Source organism: Cavia porcellus, unplaced genomic scaffold (genome assembly GCF_034190915.1).
Source record: "Cavia porcellus strain 051 isolate PalLab524CR breed Dunkin Hartley unplaced genomic scaffold, mCavPor4.1 scaffold_6, whole genome shotgun sequence".
Lineage (NCBI taxonomy): Eukaryota > Metazoa > Chordata > Mammalia > Rodentia > Caviidae > Cavia > Cavia porcellus.
In genome coordinates, this window is record NW_026947489.1 from 81227451 (window position 1) to 81247037 (window position 19587).

The following is a 19587-nucleotide window of genomic DNA, read 5'->3' on the forward strand; positions in this document are numbered from 1 at the left end:
CAAGAGTGTGAGTGTGCCGGGAGAACATGGCTGACAGATAACAGAAACTACCGGAGGCTCTCTGAAAGACTCGGCTCAGAAGCCAGGAATGGTGCGGACTAAGGAGACATAAGCAGGTGGAGATATGCTCTGCTGACTCAGGAACGAACTGGGCTGAGAGAAACCAACTTGGAATGCAGTCCTGGTGCTAAAACAGATACAGAAAAGCCTTGGTGTGGAGGCTGGACCCCGCGCCATTGTAAGCCGCGATTTGGGTTTCCCGCCGTGCGGCGGCTGGCTGCCTCTACAGTGGCTCGGCAAGGAGAGAGACACGCAGAAACTCTGAGAACGGCAATCTGCAAACGGCAGGGAGGCGTGCACTGACTTGTGGTGAGGTAGGTGAGAGAAACTGACACTCTACCACAGTTTGACTCCAGCAGTGGACTTTCTGGGCCCGAGCAGTCCTGCCGGAGCACGGCGCTGTGGCAACTCCAGCCACACATCCCCCTCTCGGGCGGGATTGGTGAAAAGTGCCTGGCCTGCGTGACGCTGCCGGCGGACCTGGTAGGCTGTCCCAACCCAGATCCCAAAGCCTGACAGTGGCCGGGAGGGGAGACGCGTAGGCTGCCTGGTCCGTAACTCCCTGGTGTGCAGCGGTGAGCGGGAACACCTAACTGGCACAATTCGATCAGGCTGTGGCTGACTGGGAGAGAAGCTGGGCCTCTTATATAAGCTTGCATATATAAGGAACAGAGAAGAAGAGGCAGCATGGGAAAAGGCAGCAACAAGAAAGGCTCCTCGGCCCCCAATTCTGAGAAACAGGCAATAGCAGACACCGCACCAATATACATAAGGCACCATATAGAGAGCCTCATAGACCAATTCAGGAATGAAGTTATCAACGACCTGAAGCTAGAAGTAGGCAGAATAGTTAGAGAAATGCTAAGTACCACCCAAGAAAAAACAGGTGGTGGAATGGAAGTACAGAAAAAAAGGGGAGAATTGTTTGATGGAGAAAACAGAGAAAGCATAGAATACGTGAAGCAGGTTCAAAGGCACTACCAAGATACTAAGAAGTCTATAGAAGACTGGCATAACAGCTTGAAAGAAACTAAGGACAGACTATCTGAACTGGAGGGCAGACTTGTAATATGGGAGAATGAAATGAAAAACTTCTTAAAAATAACAAAGAAACAAACAGCAATAATACAAAGATAAGAAGATGATAAGAGGATCCATAACTTAAGGATTAAGAACATAAAAGAAGAAGTAGGGACACAAACAAGTGAACTACAAAAGCTACTCACAGAAATAATCCAGGAGAATTTTCCTAATTTAGCAAAAGGTAAAGATACTCAGATGTATGAGGCATACAGGACCCCAGCTACCTACAACCCAAACAGAGCAACACCCAGGCATATAATAATAAAAATTCCAGAAATTCAATACAAGAACAGAATATTAAAAGCTGTAAGAGACAAGAAACAGACCACTTACAAGGGAATACCCATCAGAATTACAGCAGATTTCTCTGCACAAACCATCAAATCACGAAGAGCGTGGGGGGAAATAATTCAAGCTTTGAAAGATAATAATCTCCAGCCAAAATTGAGATATCCTGCACAACTGTCCCTGGAAATTGATGGAAAAACAAGGTGCTTCCAGGATAAAGAGGAACTTGGGGAATTTGCAACCACCAATTCAACTCTAAAGAGAGTATTGCAGGATATTCTAAAAAAAGAAAAATACAAAGAATCCAGAAATAATAGCAGAGAGGCCACAACGAATGGAGCAGAGAACAAAATGAAGAAGACAAACTGACAGCTACTGACAGAAAAAGAGCTCAACAGAAATGAGGCAGAGAAGATTGGATGATAGGAACAGCTATTTTGGAGAAAATGACATCTTAATAGGTAATACTGATTTAATATCATCTTGTTTTGAAGTCTCATCTAGCTTTTGTCCTTCTGTCTCCAATGGTCTAAATAGGCTGTATCTTATTGGATTTTATTATGTACGATAGTATAAGCAAAAACCTTTTAAAGACAAGGAGATTATACAGAAACCATTGTTCATTTTCTGTTAGTCGATTCTAAATACTCTGTAATACTGTCATTCTCTTGAATGGTTTTACATTGTTTTGATATACTTAATGCTACAGTATATGAAGTTGTACTCAAGGATTTCAAAGAAAGAAACAATATGGTAACTACTTTTAGGTTAGGATTATCTGGTGGTGAAACACTATTCTGCTTAAATGGATATGTTTTGATCTGCGCTGTTTCGTTGTTATGCCCTCTTTTATCTCAATCTCCACTCCATTATTTACTTTTTTATCTTTATCCTTTTAATTAAAGGAAAAAAATAGCAGGATATATTATAGTAACCCACTTTGACTTTTCATTACCTTGATTTAAAGCCCTGTATTACTCTCACCATCTGGGTTTTAACTGATGTTCCCCTATTCTGTTTTGTTGGATAGTATCAGGTTCGAAAGTTTAGGCATCAGCTGTAAAGATAATGAGATTCATTATGACGCCCATTCTTGTTGACTTTTATCTACTTTTGAAGACCTACAATGTCTCCAATGTTTTGGTTTTGTCAGTTTTATTCTTTACTGTTTTGTTCAATTGTATTATAACTAACGATATAGGCAATTCTATTAGAGATAGCGGGAGGCATTATGGTAACCATTGTTGATCACCTTGTATTATGTTTTTACATTATCTATTATGTCCACCCTTTTGACTTGACCGATTCTGTTCTGTTATGTCACATTTGGTTTTACTCTCTTCCAAAAAAGTAATAAGAACCGTGGGAGCAATAAAACCCAAAATGTGTAATAGTCATGGTACAAAAGAGAGGAAAAGAAAGTGCTCCAAACTATATAACTGCATGTATATTTAAGTGTATAAGATAGAAAATGATATCACAGAGTTTTATTGGATCAATGAACAGAACTGTTTGCAGTATCATTGATGGAATGTCCACTTTACAAGCTTTAATTTTGTGACTTGAACAATTATTTCTAAGATGACAAGATGTAATCCATTAACTAGTGATTTCCTACTGTTCATTTTTTTTTCTGTAAATCTGTATAACTTGTACCCTTTCCCTGCTTTTTTTTTCTTTTCTCCTTAAATAAAATTTAAAAAAAAGAGATTAGCTGATATGGGAAAGGTTCTGATGATCATCTCCTCAGTTCTGGTTTCATGAGCTCTAGAGGAATTCTACAATTTGAAGGGCAGTTGGAGTCCCATGAGATGACTGTGGCTTTCTGGGAATAGACAGCCTTGGTTTCATGGGGTAGTTGCTCCCATTTAGGGGAGGTGGTCTATGCCACTCTGCTTTTCCTGGAATCCAAGGTGATTGCAAGTTTAGGGACCATGACTGGAGACTTCTAGGCATTGCACAAGGGAAGTCTGGAACTGAACCATAATAAAACCTGGCAATTTGCAGTCCCTGCAAATCCTGAAAATTACTTTAGTTACTCTTATCTTATTGGCCTCAGTCTTGAAGGCAGTTGAGATGGACTGGGTAAACATAGGGCACGTAAACTTTGCATTACAGACTCTGCTTAAGAGATTAAGGTGCCTTTGTGCAGAGCTGAGCAGAAATCTGCTTAAAACCAAAGTTTCAAGGAAATAAAGGAGTATAAATTGAAAACAAGAGACATCAAGTTTTGTCTTGATTTTAGTTACCTATTGGCATCTGCAATCTAAGGCTTACAGGTCCCTGTCTCTATCCATTATTCAATCTTCAGGGAATTACAGAATCAGTCAATTTGGCTTTGCAAGTGTCCTAGACAGCCAGGAACCTAGTATATGAGAAGGTGACAAGCTGAGCTTCTGGGATGCATGCTCACAATTCTAGGGAGTAATGTTATGGAGTACAGATATGGATAACCTTGGGTAACTGTGGTCATTCTTCCAACTATAAACCAGTACTTTAGAAGCAGAGGATTGGAGTTTTCAAGCTCTCTGGATAACCAGCAGAAAAGAACTAGAGACAGATTTAATCACCACTATCCAACAATTTAATCAATCATTCTTATGCAATGAAGCCTCCATAAAAACCTGAAACAGTGACATGCAGGGCTCAGCTCAGGCAGCTTCCATGTTGGTGAAGACGTTGAGGAGCTGGGAGATTGATGTGCCCACAGATGGCATGGAAGTGCCGCACACCCATCTCTGTGCCTTGCCCTATGCATTTCTTCCATCTGGCTATTTCTCACCAATATCCTTTCTAATTTACTGGTAGTATTAAGCACAAATAGTGCTTTCCTGAGCTCTGAAAGCCATTCTAAAATCACTGAACAAGATGGAGACCACACAGTGGGGCTTCTTGATTTGTAGCCCAGTGACCAGAAGCACTGGTCACAATGTGGGACTTGCACCTGTCCTTATCTCTGAATAGTTAGTGCCATTTGTGATTTGTAGGTCATACAGTTGATGTCTGGAAAGTTGAAGAATTTTTTTTGTGCATAAAAGGGGAAAACTCAAAAAAAAAAAAAAAAAAGAGTGTGAGTGTGTGAGAGTGACCCCTGTGAGAGTTAAGCAATAAAGACGCAGACGAGTCTTGCTCTACTCAGCAGCCTGCTACTGCTGGGTTACTGATATCTGAGTCTGAGTGCTTTCTATGGGGCTCTCGTGCAAGAGTTTACTCCTTCAGCCTCCTGAACCTTGACAGGTGGCAGAGGCAGCAGGATAAATAGAGTCAACAAGACTAGTAGGGCTGGGGATTTAGCTCAGTGGCATAAGCGCCTGCCTTGCAAGCAGGCAGTCGTGAGTTCGATCCCTGGTACCAATAAAAACCAAAAAGACAAAAAAAAAAAAAAAATGTACTAAACTTTTGGGAAGAAACTTGTGTGGCAAAAAAAAAAAAAAAGAAAAAAACACGAGTGTCTCCTCCTCCACCTGACTGGAAGAAGAGCCCTGGAGAGGAGGTGCCACATTGCCTCCCCTAGTCTCTCTCGGTTATCTGTAGTCACCTTCAAAGCAGCTTGGAAAAAAAAAAAATGATGAGAAGAACTTGAGAGTCAAGACTCAGGAAAAATCCAAAAAAGCCCAAGAAATCAAGCTGAAGAAAATTCCACAGTTTGGGTGACTCCAAGCTGGGACCCAGGCCACCCACCCCTGGGCATGGACAGCCCTGCTTCTAGGCAAGCAATGAGTTTGGAGAGCATCCCAAGGGCTTGTGCAGACACACATCTGGATGGGAGCCAACCGTCACAGGCCCTAGAGCCACTTGCAAAACTCTTTCCCTCACTGGCCTGGAATCTAAGACCTGACAACCCATGCCACAGTCTGCCCAGTTCTAGGCACGGACATAGGGACAGTGGTGGGAGACCCTGGCCACACCCAGAATCCCCATCCCAGTGCAAGGACTGAGAAGGACCTAAAACAGCTTCTGGATGCTTAGGGTACATAGGAAATACGTAGTCCTCCTTGTGGTTGACTTCCCAGTTCTAGGAGCTTCCCCTGGTATTTATGCATTCCTGCTATTCACCAGAGGTGGTGAAGGAAGAGCCCTCATCTCTGCAGGTGGGCCTGCCCACACCTACCCCTTTCTGATATAGCCCAAGAGTGAAGGAGCTGATGAAATAAGCAACACAAAAGGTGGATATCTCCAGGCCCGAAGAGGCCAAGGCCGAGGGAAGGCAATGGGACCACAAAAGGTCAGTTGCCAGCAGATACAGACAAACTTGAGGAATGCCAGCTTAGCTACAGATAAGAAAAAGGGACACATCTTCCACTGGGGAAAGGAGGTGGCACTGTGTGGCAGCAGGATGCAGCTGAATGGAAGCTGGTGGAAGGAGCCTGCACGCACCCAAGGTTCAGCTGCAGCCTGAAGACAGCTGCAAAAAGCTGATGCACAAGCTGAACCCCAACCAGGCCTGAAGATTCCCATGAGATGCGGGTGCTAGGGCTGAGCACCACCATGGTAAAACAGAGAGGAACTCTGGTGGCACTGAGCAAGCCTAAGGATATCCTGATGATAGAAAACCAGGGAGAGCTGATATTGCTCTCAGGCTTGCCAGAGCTGAGCTAGTCCCTGGAGGCTTATTCGATAAGGGCCCAAGGTTGTCTAAAGCTCCTTGCCCTTCTGATGTTTGTGCTTCCTCAGTTTCCAAGCAAATTCTGGAGGTGGACAAACTCACCAGTGCTCTGCTCAACACCACTCAGGGGGCATTGTGCTTGCAAATTCTTATGCTAAGTGCTGTAGCCTGTAGACGCCCACACCCTGCACCAGTGCTGATTGCTTGGAGGTCAGGAAGAAGTGGGACAGACTGTATTGAAATTGTAAAAAGCAGGGGTCATACGTCCCACACAAGCCCTTGCGTACGGACGTGCAGAAGCCAGACGGGTCGTGGTGAATGACTGTAAAATCTCACTGTGTCTCTGGCAGTCAGGACCACTTTGCCTTCACCCAGGAGACCATGTGGTGGACTTACAGATGTTGCCAGGAAGCTATTTTCTTAGCTCCACTTTCTGTCACAGCCTACTGTCCCAGAACCTGGCCACCTGAGCCAAATTGCACTCTGGGTTACTGCTTCACTGTGTGGATGGTTCTGTGTTCACCTGGTTGCCTTCCAGATTTGAAAGGTGCTGCACAGGGTCTGAAGGGAGCTTTGCTGGTGTGGCTTGGGCTGTGGGTGTAGACAGGATTTAGTGAACTGGCCTGGCTGTCAAATTCTTGGGGGTTATTTGGTCTCGTAAGAATAAAATAATCGGGGCTGGAGGTTTAGCTCAGCGGCTTAAGCGCCTGACTTGCAAGCAGGCAGTTACGAGTTCGATCCCCGGTACCAATAAAAAGGAAAAAGACAAAAAAAGAATAAAATAATCCCTGATGTGATGATAGAGGACCTGTAAGGTAATGCTATAGCTGACAGATGCTGAACAATTGGCTTTTCAGGACTCAAAAGATGCAGTTTCACAGGTTCCGGTCAGTGGCGCTAAGCTATTGGCCATCTTAACGGTCAGTGTGGATGACCCTGGTTTTTGCTGGGGCCTACGGCAATAACAGGAAATGTGAAAGCACACTTTTGGGAATGGATAACAGTTGTCAAAGGCGGATGGGAGCCATTAGCACAATGTCCACTGCTCTGTAGGCCTATGGGGGAACAGAGGACAATAGATGGTGAAAGTACCGACAAAATGCCCAAAAGAGGATTGAGTACAGGTGTGGACACCCGGACCCAGGAGTGGAGTAGTCAGGCTCCCACCATCACAGACTGGGACTGTTAAGATCTTTTGTTGCTTTTGCTGCATTGTGGGTGTCATGAACTGTCTTCCTGTGTGATGCCACTCTGCCCAGCCACCCTACCTTAGAACTAGTCAGTTATGGACTGGAATCTCAAAAACCTGTGTCTTTCCTCCCTTAACTTGGGGATGTCAGCTATTTTGTCCAAGCAAAGAAAGAAGTGACTAAGACAATAGCGCAGGCATCTACGAGGTGGTAAGCGAGCCTATAGCAATAACAAATTCCTGAATGGCACCACTGTATATTTGTAGGTCACTGCAAGTCCAGGAGATGAGATGTCATGAAGCAAGATCAGTATCACAAGTCACTCCTCTAGCCTTTCTACCCACCTCTGGATCTCTCTGAGTTTCCCCTATACCAGCCCCTGCCAGCCAGTCCTTTCGTTAGAGATTCATACCTGCTTCCCCTGGACTGTGCAGCCAGCAGGGGCCTGACCAGCTCCCAACTCACCTTGTATCCAGTTTGGTAGAGGTCCATCCTTGATCCACCTGTGTGGCCACCAATGACTTTGACACCAGCTCAGCTGTCTCTGTACCAAGCTGGATTTTACAACCTAATATATACCAACAAACTTGGCAGCTATTCAGGGGTGGGGAGGCCGAGAACAATGGAAGGTATGTGGGGAGAGAAAAAGATAAGCACTGGAGCAATGCCCTGGGTAGACCTTAGAGATAGGGAGGGATGTGGGCAGACTTCCTTTTCTTTCTCCTCCTGTGTGTCACTCAGAGGCTGACCTGCAGTTCTTAAAGAACAAAAATGGCATTATCATGGGTTGCTAAGTTAGATAGGAACTAATATAGAGTCAGAGAGTAACTGGGCTGTCAAGGAAGTGAGCAGAAAAACAAAGACATCAGAATTGTGGCTGGAGGTGCATCCGAAGAAGGTCCAGTGTCCAGATAAAACTCCAACAACGAGGCCGACAAGCCTCCCCTAAGGGATGAGCAGTACCTGGGAATTATGCTATGATGGGTGTCACCTGCTCCAGTAACATCCAGGGAGACATCAGCTGTTACAGCAGTTTTAGGGTTACCAGTGCTGGAGAAGCTGGGCAACCTTAGGAGAAGCAGAAGTAAGCAAGCTTCAGCATGGCAGCCGGCTCAGAGGAGCTGCATAGTCCAAAGTCGGATCCCTGAGGCAGTACTGGGAATCAATTCTATAGCTTTTGTCAGGTAGGGTGGGGGTCTTCTGCCGGCTGTGGGACTTTAGAAATATGGGAACCAACTGGGAACAAAAGTAGGTTGGGTACAGCTTGCACTGTCTTGTGGTTAGCAATCCTGGTTACAGAAATGAAAGGAGCACTGCAGACTGTGACACAATTTTGGGTCTTGAGACATTTTGAACAGAAGTATTCTTCTACATTTCCCATGTGATCCAGCTGTTGTGTCGTCTCATAGGGCATCACCCACCTAAAAGGCTGGTGTATAGGATTAGTCTGCACCATCGTGTGACCCGCAGATTGTCTGGCAAGGCCCTGTACCTGGTTCTCAAGGATTCCATCAGTAGCCCAGGAGTATGGTGAGGAGGATCCTGACCAAGAAGTCAACCAAGGGAAGAAACCACGACTCCAGCTCATCTTGGGGGATGGCTAGTTAGAGCTGGCTTGTTCCCTTAAATACTGTTTTGCTTTTTCAGGCTCCCTGCAGCTCCCCAGACTACTGGCAGACCTGTTTCTGTGGAAGCAGCTCTTTTTCCGCTAGGTGGAGTCACAGGCTCCCCTGTTCTGGGATCAAAATGTCCAGCCTTCTTTGCTTCTGAGGAGAGACAGCTGCCAGGCAGTCTGGCTCACTTAGTAATGCGATAAGGGACTTTGAAATGCCAGCTAAGATCTAAAAGGGTCTTTGGACAGGGGTTTGTAAGAATCACAGGCAGCTGTGAGTCCAGCAATCACTCTCCCTGTCATAGTAGTTATTTCTAGGCCCACTAGCAAAAGGATAAGTACAGAAACCTGATGTTTTCAGGATGATGTTAGCTTAGGGGCTGGGAGTTCTTGAACCCCTGGGTCTGCATCCATCTGTGGGCCCAGGTAAAATGAGGGTACAAGTCCCAGTGCAATTAATGGGGAGGCGTGGTAAGCAGAAGTGCCACAGAGCCAAAACACCCAGGGTAGTCAGGAAAGAGTGACTGTATCTAGAGAAGAGTGAGTGTATCTAGAGAAGATAGGGCCAGTGTGGCCCTAATCCCGGAGGTTATGGATGGTTCTTGTCCCTGGTGTTTTACACCTGGGTGGTGCTCTGAGTTTCATTTTTCCAATGAAGGTGGAAGTTTTTCATACATAGCAGGAGGCATTCCTGAGATTGGTTAAGATTGGGTGGCAAGAGGCTACACAACCTTGTGAGGAGTGTGTCCCAGTCCAGAGGGAACCACTGGTGAATGGGGATGCAGGGATTCTGTCATCAATCCCAAAATTCAGAAAGGTTTAAGAGGAGGGTTTGGGTGTTTACTGTTGGGCATCCTGGGAGTCAGTGCCCTTTGTGGAGGAAACAGAAAAGTGATGGTGGAAGGTTGAAGGGTCAGTGTGAAATTACAGTTTGTGGGCTTCAAGTCTCTCAGGAAGATGTTCTGAGGGCAGTGCCACTGAATTCAAAATATGGCCTGGGAGTCTGGTTGGACACATTCCAAAAACTCTCCTCATATAGCCAGTGATGTGTTAGGATTTTGACCTTGCTGGATTTAAGAAAAGAGTGTTCTCAAGTTTGAAATCAAAGGGTTTTAGAAGGGCAAGGTCAATGTCCACTTGGGTATGGTTCAAGGTATTGGCTAGTGACCAAATGCTAAAGGGGACCAGGATGACCTCAGTGGAGGCAGGCAGAGGCCAATCTGCAGAGCCAGGAGTCTCTGGCCAGTTTCGGGTTGGTATAGTTGTGCAAAGATTGGGTGGGCATCATGATCTTATGGGTGTATCTAAGTAGCAAGGACAAGTCCTGGCCAAGGATAATACAGACCAGCAATCTTGGCAAGTTGTGAAGCAAATGATATCAATGAAATAACTGCTCCATGAAGTTAATCTCAAAGCTCTGACACACCTTTCACTTGGCAACATGACCCACCAGACACACTGTAATTCCCAGGGCCAAGAGAAAAGTCAGTAGTCCAAGGACAGAGGTACCAACAGTGACAACCCATTGCAATCACTGGCTTATTAAAGGGGAGGAGCTCTCCTTTGAATGGCCTCCTCAGTCTCCTACTGTGCATGGACCACTCAGCACCAGTGTGACTAGAGGAGGGTTGATTCTCTTGGTGGTGCCTTACGCATGGAGCTGCTGTGTGTAGCAGCTCTCATTGGATCTGGGTCTGTAGGGCAGGTCTGCTAGTAAGCATGAGCTGTTCAGATGGCTGAAGGATGTTGTGGGCTCAGCCTTTTTCTGTCTTGAAGGGGCTTTCACAGACGTGACATTTGCACCTTTAACAGCAGTTGGGGTGACAAGCACAAGAGCCTGAGGCCTTCTCCACAGGAACTGAAGGGTTCTATTTTCCGAGCTTGGGCCCAGGCCCATGAGAACCAAGCCCTCATACACACACAGCACACATTTTCCTGCCCCCAATCAAACACTTCATGGTTACCAAATGCCTCCTCAGTCCACCAGGTGCAGCAGTGCTGGCCTGTGCCATCTGAGACCCCATGGTGACACATGGACTCTGCAGTAGCATCAGCACCAGCCTCCTGACTTGTCCATACCAGCCCAGAACCTTCTGCAGGAGGCAGTGCCGTGCAAACCACAGTGAGCACACTTCCACCACTCTGTATGCCAAGCACTATCCCCGCATGTACGGACACTGCCATGGCCAGCTGCCACCATTCTCTGAGACCACAGGACTCTTAGCTCCAATGTATAGGTGAGGAAATGGGGTGGCACCCACATTTCTGTGGATACACCCCTTCTGTTTTTTGTTTGTTTGTTTGTTTTTTTTACTACTGTAAGGGCAAAGTTATAGAGTTACAGACTGAGACATTTTATAGACATTGTACAGCACAGGTTAAAAATCATTCAATATGTCATGCCTATGCTTATGTTATCCATCTTGTAATTAACCTTGACTGTCAGCTTTCAGCTGTTTCTCTCTGATAACATGCTGTGTTACCTGGACTGTATCCAACAGTAGCATCTGTGTTTTCCTACCCAGAAATGTATTTGTGGTTTCCCTGTTTCTTCAAGGACTTTGGGCTCAAAACAGACCGGCCCAGGCAAGGGCACATTGAACTCTGCTCCCGCTGCTGACCCGCCTTCCCTCCTTCACACAATGTGCTATCCCATCCTAAACAATTCCTATTAAGACCAACTGTTTGGAACAAGCTTCCATGGCAACATGAGTTCATTCTTGGAGCCAATCATGTATCAACCTTGTATTTTCTGCCTTCAAGTGTATTTAAACTGAATCTTGGGCTGATACTGGCCTGGAGATTCAAACTCTGATTCAGTCCCTCATCCTGCTAGCATTAATCAAGTTGCCTTCCAAGTGCTTGGTGCAGAGAATCCTCCTTTTGGTTTGTTATTCATATTGATACAGCTTTTATTCAACATTACCAGGGACAAGTCTATTATGCCAATCTACATCTCCTGCCATTTTAAACAAAATGTTTGAAACAGCATCCAGGTAAGTTAATGAATTTGCAAGGCTGGGCTCACACGTTTCCTTCCTGAGGAAAGGAAGGACCTGCCTTCCTTTCCTAAAATCAATACATGGCATTAAAACTGATCTCCTATGAGAGCTTCAACTGGAAAGACTAAGGTGGGAAACTTAAAAAATACAGTGGTCTTCAACTACATTACAGTTACACCAGACAAAACCACCCTTAGAGGAAACTGTTACAAAACTGAAAATGTGGTTAGTGAGCTTGGCATTCTGATCTCCGGGGCATGCTATTCTTTGCTTGTGCTGAATTCCCAGCATGTTGATTATTATATGTCTGCCTGTATGTTATTTTGCATATACTTATTTGTATTTCTACATGCTTCAATTATATCTATGTCAGGTCATTTTCACATGTGTGGATAGTTCTCTGTTATTATTTGTCTACAATTACGATTTTATGGTACTTGTGAGACTCCTGCTTTATTGCTGACATTTATCCTGTGAGGAATCTCTGCATCATTTCCACAATATTTGCAGCAGTTTGAATGCCGCAAAACAGTGAAGCAGAGTCCTTTTTTCCCCAAAGCCCCACCAACTCCTGGTATTGGTTGATTTCTTGATCATAGTCATGCTTTCGGAAGTGAGATAGAATCTCAATGTGATTTTAATTTGCACTTCTTGAATGACCAGTGGTATTCAACATGTGTTCATGCAATTCTTTCCCATTTCTATTGGTTCATCTGGGAAGGGCACGTTCACCTAAGACGCCCATTTTTAGATTGAATCTTTGAATTTGGGGGGCCTAATGTTTTCCAATGCTTTATATGCTCTGGAGACAAGTCTTTGTCTGAGGGACAGCTGGCTAAGAGTATTTCCCAACCTGTATGTTTTTGTTTCACTCTGTTGGTGATTTCTTTGGAAGTGCAAAAATTTTTTAATAAGATGTGATCACAGTTGTTTCTTTCAAGGATTTCCCACATGGCTTGTCTTTTGTTCATGAACACTTTGCCTACCCTACGTCTTCAATCTTTCTGCATAGGTTGTCATCCCATAGATGTACTGTTTCTGCTTCAGTCTCTAGATCTTTGATCCATTTTGACTTTAGTTTTGTACACGATGAAAAACGTGATTCTAATTTCAGTCTTTGACATGTGGAAAGCCAATTTTTCCTGCAGCATAAATTAAAGAGGCTATCTTTCTTCCAGCGACCATGGTTAGCCTCTTCGTCTAAGGTGAGGTGGCTGAGTGTCTTTGTGGTTGTATTTGCATCATCTAATCTGTTTCATTGATCCTCAGGTCTGATTTTTGGCAATACCATGCTGACTTTATCACTGTAGCCTTGTAGTTTAATTTTATGTCAGGTATTACGATGTGTTCGGAATTGCCTTTGTTGCCCAGAAATGCCTTCACTATTCTAGGTCTCCTTTGTTTCTAAGTGAATTTTAGGCATGGTTTTGTAGATCTGTAACACATGTTAATGGTACTTTGATTGGGATTGCATAAGGTTGTGTTATAGGTTTGGGAATATGACTATTTTCCCAATGTTAGCTCTTCCTAACCAAGAATCTTCCCATTTTCTGCCATCCTCTTCCATCTCATTTTTAAGAGTACTGTAGTTTTAAACATATAGGTCTTTTACATCCTTTGTTAGGTTGATTCCTAAGTATTTCATTGATGTGGATGCTATTGTGAAAGGTGTCATTTCCATAATTTCTCCCCCCGTGAGTTTGTTGTTTCTGTACAGGAATGTTATGGATTGTTGGTGTTGACTTTGTAACCAGCTACATGGCTGAATTTGTTTATTGACTCTAGCAGGTTTTGATAGAGTTTTGGGGGTCTTCTATTTAGAGTATTATCCATGAACAAGTGTTGAACTTTACCAAAAGCTATTTCTGTGTCTAGTGAGATGATAATATGATTCTTTTTTCTGGTTCTCTTGATGTGGTGTTTTCTCTTTATTCATTTGCATGTGTTAAGCCATCCCTGCATTCCTGGGATAAACCCCACTGTTGATGATGTATCATCTTCTTGATAATTTGCTGCATTCTATTTGCCAGTATTTTACTAAGAAGTCTTGCATTCCTTAGGTAGACTGGGCTTGAGTTCTCCTTTTTGGTTGGGTAGGAACAGTGTCTCTAACTGATAGATAGTCGAGTGCTCTTGGGGAAGTGTCCTTCAGCACAGGACAGCTGATGGGCCCTTACAGCTCCTTTGCCTAGTCTACAAATTGGGATAAGCATCCCACCACCTTAGAGAGTTGGTGGAAAGGGCCAAAGTACTGCCACAAAACTCTACAAAGGGCCAAACCTTTCCATTTATACTGGAAAGGTTCCTGCACAGAACTGTGATAGAAGTCTGACCACTGCCATTCATACCTCCACTGCCTCTTGGAGAGTGTCCTGCACTAGGAAGGATGAGTCAGGAGGCCACTGCTGCTGCAGCTGAGTCCAGGCATGGACATGGGTGACTCAGATGGCACAAACCAGCAGTGTTACCACTGGCAACCTGAGAAGGCAGTTGGTCCCTGGGAGAGGTGTGGTGGGAGCAGGGAAGGCTACCAGAGGGGTTAGGTCCTAGGTGCCTGGCAGGTACACATGGGTCAGGGATGCCCCTGGGAGCAGAACTGCAGGCTGTGAATCACATGTGCTGAGTACAGGGGAGGAGAGCACAACATACCCATTGAGTAACGAGCCCTTCGGTATGAGTGGAGAGCTGGTTGGGGGAGAGGAAGGAGAGAGCAGGAGAGGACCTCAGCCTACAGTGTGGGCTGAGGGCTTTACTGAGAAGCAAGACTGCTCTGCCCAGGCACAGATCCGATGTGAAGCCTACTTCAAGGTAACTATGGAGGTTCAACACATGTTGAAACACACCCATGCACGCCCTGCCTGAAGGAATTGAGGGCCATCAGTCACCTGGAACTGGCACGTGGTCTTCAGCTTATACTGCAGTGAATATTGGAGTGGGCTCTCTGACATGGTGCATCTCTGTCCACACCTCCACCCGCACCTGTTCCACACTCTGCAGTAGCTTTCAGACGCATGACATCTGAGCAGAGGGTTCTGCTCTTTGTGACAGCAGGCAAATCTCCAGTTCCAGTCCTCCTGGCAGTGTGGGGGACCCGAGTCTTCTGATATTCCAGCAAAGTCTCATACTGCACGTGGCTGTCAATTACCCTCCCATCCTCTGTGCAACCCTACATTGGTCCCAAGACCCAACTGAGCATTGCCACTGTACCTAATTTACCACCTACTTAGGTCCTCTCTGGTTTCTCCTCCCTAATTCCTGTTCTTACACATAAATTTGTGTTCCTATGCTTTTCAATTTCAACCTCTTCAGCAGGGTGGGAAGAATGCAGATCATGCCCTGTGCAGAAGGACAAAAGACCTGGAGTCAGTTTGCTTAACATTTGTGTGTCCTGATTTGGTCCCACAAAGCTTGGATATGCTTTGTTTTCCTGACATCTGACTCCTCTAGGAGAGCTGATAGTGTCCTTGTTGGGGGCTGCCACCTGTTAATGCTGACACTCCCTGTTCCTTGGAACCAGCTAATGACTCTAGCAGGAGTGCCCAAGTCTCTGAATGATGATAGCCTGTTCTGCTGACTGACCTTGTGATGGGAGTAGAGCAGGGCAAGCCAGAGGTGACAAAGTGTGCACCAGCCATAACCTGTGTCCTGCTCTTGTTCTCTCTGCCTGTTGCTCACATTGCAGCCTGGCTTAGGTTTCCTCTCCAATTGGCCCAAGTTTGTAGACTTCAGTGACAGATCCATGGTAGGATGTTGCTTGTTAGTGAAGTGCTTGTCGAGGTGGGGTCGAGCTCTGAAATGTGAGGCTAGGTATCACCCCTTTTCTCCCTCCAAGTCCTGTGACATTGACTCCAAAGCTGACTCCATCATATCACACCAAGCACCAGCAGCCTGTACTCGCCAGTGGGTCCTTAGAGCTAGATGTCATGTGGTGGTCGCTTTGCCTGGTCCTTTTTTACCACTTAGAGAATGATACCAGCAAAGATCTTCATGATTACACTTCTTTCTTTTCAGGAGAAACAGGGGACATGTACCTGGCGTGTACAGCAGTATGGTGACCATGGGACTCCAGGCAGTGATTGGACGCACATTAAAGGAACTGGAGAGCCACAATGAGAAATCTGCTTTCCTGTGTATGATCTTTGACTCTTTCTGATGATATGGGCAAGAAAGTCTCTAATTGAGACCGCACCCAGCATCTCCCTATCAGCGTGTCCCCCCTTCCACCCAGCAACAGTAGCCCCATACTCTTGTATGTGGGCCGCCTCTAGCCCCCTCGTGGAGTTTCCTAGTCTTAACCCTCCCTTTTCACTGTTTTAAAATGTATATGAGAATAATTGTCATTTGACAATTTCTGTGTACATACAACAGGCTTTTAGTATACTCTCATTGATGTGACCCATCTCCACCATCCATCATGAAAATCTTTCTCTATCTCCTGCAGATGATGTGCTGAACCCATTAAGCACATCCTCCTTCCTCCTTATCCTAGGACATACCACTTTTTTTGGTTTCATGAATTAATAGCTGTGTAAGGATTATTTTTGGTAGCTAAAGTTCATCAGGAATACTTCCTGCCTGTGGGCCAGCAGTACCGATTAGTACAGACCATCTTGGAGAGGGGCTTGTTTTCCTTGATTTCCTGATAGTAGCCATTCTTTCTGGGATGAGGGTAAATCTCTGTATTGTTTTACTTGCAATCTCTTGAAAGATCTGTGAGGCAGAACATTTTTTTCATAATATCTCTTTGCTGGGTGTATTTCTGGGTGTATTTCTTCATTTGAGAAGTGTGTATTCATCTCACATGCCCATTTTTAAATTAGATCTTGAAATATGGGTCATCTGACATTTTCTGAGAGCTTTATATGGTCTCAGTAGTAATCCTTTGAGGAACAGCTGGAAAACATTTTCTCCCATCTTGTGTGTTGTCTCTCGACTCTGTTGGTGGTTTCTCTTTCTGGGCAGAAGCTTTTCCATAAGATGAGAGCTCACCTGTTGCTCATTTGTGATAGCTCCTCTCTGTGCAATCAGGGCTTTTCATAAAACTTTTGCCTACACTGATGCTTTTCAAGAGTTTTGTCTGTTCTATTTTCCAGAAGATGCAATGCTTCTGGTTACATATTCAGATCTTCAAATTTAGCTTAGTGCATGGTGAATGATATGGGTGCAGGTTTTATCTTCTGCATGTGCACGACCTGTTTTCCCCGCCATTTATTGTGGAGATTACCTTTCCTCCAGTGAACATGTTTGGTACCTTTATCAAAGACAAAGTGGCTTGGTGTGTCCAGAGTTATTTATGCATCTTCTCATCTTTTCCTTCAATCTTCAGGTCTGCTTTTAGCCAGTACAGTGCGGTTTCTATCACAGGAGCTTCATCTTCAATTTAACTCAGGAAATGTGATGCTCCCTGTCTTGCTTTGGTTGCCCAGGATTGTCTTTGCTCTTCTAGGTCTCTTCTGGTTCTACATCAATTTTAGGATAGTTTTCTCTAATTCTGTGAGATATGCTTCTGAAAGTTGAGTTGAGAAGGCATTGAATTCTATAAAAGTTTTGAAAGTATGGCCATTTTCACTATATTGATTCTTCCTATCCAAGGGAAGGGATGTCTTCACCTTCTTAATATCCTCTTTAATCTCCTTTTTCAGAATACTGTAATTTACTGGAAAGAAGCAACTTCACATCCTTTGTTAGATGGATCCCTAGTGTTGTTTCCTTCATTTCTCTCAAAGTGATTTTTTAATTCATGTACAGGTAGGCTACTGATTTTTGAGCATTGTCTTTGTATCCAGTTATGCAACAGAATTTGCTTATTAAATCTACCAATTCTATGAGGCAGAGAAGATTGGATGATAGGAACAGCTATTTTGGAGAAAATGACATCTTAATACGTAATACTGATTTAGTATCATCTTGTTTTGAAGTCTCATCTAGCTTTTGTTCTTCTATCTCCAATGGTCTAACTAGGTTGTATCTTATTGGATTTTATTATGTATGATAGTATAAGCAAAAAACTTTTAAAGACAAGGAGATTATACAGAAACCATTGTTCTTTTTCTGTTAGTCGATTCTAAATACCCTGTAATGTTGTCATTCTCTTAAATGGTTTTACATTGTTTTGATATACTTAATGCTACAGTATACGAAGTTGTACTCAAGGATTTCAAGGAAAGAGATAATATGGTAACTACTTGTAGGTCAGGATTATCTGGTGGTGAAACACTATTCTGCTTAAATGGTTATGTTTTGATCTGCGCTGTTTCGCTGTTATGCCCTCTTTTATCTCAATCTCCACTCCATTATTTACTTTTTTATTTTTATCCTTTTAATTAAAGGAAAAAAATAGCAGGATATATTATAGTAACCCACTTTGACTTTCCATTATCTCTATTTAAAGCCCTGTATTACTCTCACCATCTTGTTTTTGACTGATGTTCCCCTATTCTGTTTTGTTGGATAGTATCAGGTTCGAAAGTTTAGGCATCAGCTGTGAAGATAATGAGATTCATTATAACGCCCATTCTCGTTGACTTTTATCTACTTTTGAAGACCTACAATGTCTCCAATGTTTTGGGTTTGTCGGTTTTATTCTTTACTGTTTTGTTCAATTGTATTATAACTAATGATATAGACAATCTATTAGAGATAGCAGGAGGCATTATGGTAACCATTGTTGATCACCTTGTATTATGTTTTTATATTATCTATTATGTCCACCCTTTTGACTTGACCGATTCTGTTTTGTTATGTCACATTTGGTTTTACTCTCTTCCAAAAAAGCAATAAGAACCGTGGGAGCAATGAAACCCAAAATGTGTAATAGTCATTGTAAAAAAGAGAGGAAAAGAAAGTGCTCTAAACTATATAACTGCATGTATATTTAAGTGTATAAGATAGAAAATGATATCACAGAGTTTTATTGGATCATTGAACAGAACTGTTTGCAGTATCATTGTTGGAATGTCCACTTTACAAGCTTTATTTCTGTGACTTGAACAATTATTTCTAAGATGACAATATGTAATCCATTAACTAGTGATTTCGTACTGTTCATTTTTTTTCTGTAAATCTGTATAACTTGTACCCTTTCTCTGCTTTTTTTTTTCTTTTCTCCTTAAATAAAAATTTTTTTTAAAAATCTACCAATTTTTACTGGAGTTTTTGGAGTCTTTTTTGTGGAGGATCTTGTCATCTGCAAATAATGATACTTTAGCTTCTTCCTTTCCTACTTTTATTCCATGTATTTCTTTCTCTTGGCTGATCCTGTTGCTAAATTTCTAGGAATATATTCACTGTAAGAGGAGATCGTGGTCACCCTTGTCTTGTTCTGGAATTTAGAGAGACAATTTTCAGGTTCTGTGCATTTAGGGTGATTTTTTGGGGGTTTGTCACAGATAGTGTTTATCAGATTAAGATAATTTTCTGTTGGTTTTTTAGCATGAGTTGGCACTGAACTTTGTCAAAAGCTTTTTCTGAATCTATCAAGATGATCATATGATTTTTGTCCTTGGTTTCTTAATATGACATTTCACATTTATTGATTTACATATGTGGAACCATCCCTGGATCCCTGGGATGAATCCCACTTGACCATGGTGTATAATCTTCTTGAAGATTTGCTATTTACCCGTATCTTATCAAGCACCTCAGCACCTATACTCTTGAGGCAATTGGCCTGTAACACTTTGTCTTAGTTGGATCTCTCCCTGGTTTTGTTATCAGAGCAAAGCTTGCTTCCAGGAATGCATTAGA

At 43.6% G+C, this 19587-nt stretch overlaps 1 protein-coding gene across 1 annotated transcript in view; it reads right to left on the minus strand.

Moving 5' to 3' along the window:
* Positions 1-19587, minus strand: part of LOC134476328 (galectin-5-like) — a 39965-nt gene that overhangs the window by 3403 nt on the left and 16975 nt on the right. The window lies entirely within an intron of this gene.